General features: G+C 42.2%; 1 non-coding gene across 1 annotated transcript; it reads left to right on the forward strand.

Annotated features, from left to right (window-relative positions):
* Positions 1-927: 927 nt before the first annotated feature.
* Positions 928-1,001, forward strand: trnat-agu (transfer RNA threonine (anticodon AGU)). The gene has a single exon. It is a non-coding gene; the product is annotated as a tRNA-Thr (tRNA).
* Positions 1,002-2,468: the final 1,467 nt, after the last annotated feature.

Consider the following 2,468-nt stretch of genomic DNA (forward strand, 5'->3'; position numbering starts at 1 on the left):
ACTTTATTTAGTTAAAAAGAAACAACAGATTAGCAATTCACCTAACATGTGGTTAGTGACACACCAATCACCCTGCAGATAATGATAAGCTGAATTATAGTCAACTAAGCAGTGTATTTCCTGAGCCACCAGCAGAAGTGTGCAGATGGCATGCAATTCTTACTGATAAACCATCTGTGGACTTTGTGTCTGGGCCAATCCTACTGAGCCAACCTAAACCCAGGAAGTCCAGATCTGGCTTCCATTCAAACTATTTATTGGCTGCCGGTGCCTTTTCCTCTTTGGATTCAGGTCACAGTGGACAACAGGATAAAAAATCCAATCCATATGTCCATTATGTTGGATGAATAACTTGAGAAGTATGCAGCAGACAAGAATAAAATTAATTGATGCACAATCAAAAATGGGGATGGAGTTGTCATTGGTTGGAGGAGATGGTTTTAATTGTTGACCAATTTTTTTAGGGCAGTGTTCAAGCCCCAACACTATTCAGCAGTTTTATATGTTTATCATCACACCAAGGTGAGGTCAGAAGAAGACATGTCTGTTAATGGCTATGAAGACTTCATTTCCATTCACAACTCCTCTGGTATTGAAGCATTTTTCTTTATACTGTATGGGTTTTTCCCCCAGGTGCTCTGATTTACTCCCTCATCCCAAAAACATGCCGGTTGGTAATTAGAGCAGCAAAAAATCTTCTGGAGGAACTCAGTGGGTCAAGCAGCATCTGTGGGAGGAAAGGAATTGTTGACGTTTTGGGTTGAAATCCTGATGCAGGGTTTCAACCTAAAACGTTGACAATTCTTTCCCTCCAAACTTATCCTGCCTGACCTGCTGAGTTCCTCCAGAAGATTGTGTTTTTTTCCATCGGATTCCAGCACCTGCAATCTCTTGTGTCTCTGGTTGATGACAAAGTGGCACTATAGTGGTGCTGTGGCTTAGTTGGTTAAAGCGCCTGTCTAGTAAACAGGAGATCCTGGGTTCGAATCCCAGCAGTGCCTGCTGCTGAGGTCCTCTACCTCAGTCATTTTGATGATGCACGGTAGTGCAGCGGTTAGTGTAATGCTATCACAGCACTGGCGACCCAGGTTCAATTACTGTTGCTGTCTGAAAGGAGTTTGTACGTCCTCCCCACGTCTGCGTGGGTTTCCTCCGGGTGCTCCAGTTTCCCCTCACATTTAAATTTTTAAATTTTATTTACAGCGTGGCAACAGGCCCTTCCGGCCCAACGAGTCCGCGCCGCCCATTTTAAACCCAAATTAACCTACCTGTACGTCTTTGCAATGTGGGAGGAAACCGGAGCACCCGGAGGAAACCCACGCAGACACGTGGAGAACATACAAACTCCTCACAGACAGCGACGGGAATCAAACCCCGATCATTGGCGCTGTAATAGCATCGCGCTAACCGCTACGCTACCGTGCCGCCCAAAGACATTCCAAAGCTGTAGGGGTTAGGAAGTTGTGGGCATGCTATGTTGGCGCCGGAAGCACGGCGACACTTGCGGGCTGCCCCCAGAACAACCTCCGCAAAAGATGCATTTCACTGTGTGTTTCGATGTACATGTGACTAATAAGGATATCTTATCTTAAATCTTAATTTGCTAAACCCACCATCCTCCACTCCTCCAACCCCCAAAACACACTAGGGGAAAATACACTGGTGACATTTTTTTTAGAGACCGATGTTGGAAGTGACTGTAAGGATTGTTATCACTCTCTTTGTGTCACTAATAACTTTAACTCAGCCAATCCAGCATGTTACATTTTGGAACTTTTCAAAAGGAACTTTTGGGGAATGAACATGCTTCTTCTGAGGATTGTCTTTTGCAGCAATATAATTTTAAATCTTTGAAATGGACTTCATGCTTTTTTTTGTTCTTGCTTGTAAAAAATGTGTATAATATATGTTTAATTTATGTTTTTCCTGTGAATGCTGCTTACATGATGCTGTGTGCCTGTGATGCTGCTGCAAGTAAGTTTTTCATTGCACCTGTGACCTACGCCCATGACAAGAAACTCAACTTTGACTTTGACATTATATTTAAAAGATATTAGTGAAAGTCAGTTATGTTTCTCAGTTAAACTTCGAAAGTTGGTTCATAATAAACAAATCCTTAATAATAAAATAAAAGAAGAAAATGCTGACAGCAAGCAGGCAGCATCTGTGGAGAGAGAGAGAGAGAGAGTTAACATTTAAGGTTCATCAAAGCAAATTAACTTGCCTTGATAATCAGTAATGCCTCACAGTCATTATGAGCACAGGTCCTAGTCAAGGGAATTTTGAACATCTTTCTTCATTGTGAGTGTCTACAACTGTAAACAATAAATCCATTCTTTCACTACCCCCATCCACCCACCTGTCCCCTGCCCCACCCCAACGCAACACACTTCACTCACCAAACTAATTGAAACCTAGAGAAATAATGAGATGTAATATAATAACATAATAATTTTCATAACCTCCAA

This window comes from Pristis pectinata, chromosome 4 (assembly GCF_009764475.1).
Source record: "Pristis pectinata isolate sPriPec2 chromosome 4, sPriPec2.1.pri, whole genome shotgun sequence".
Lineage (NCBI taxonomy): Eukaryota > Metazoa > Chordata > Chondrichthyes > Rhinopristiformes > Pristidae > Pristis > Pristis pectinata.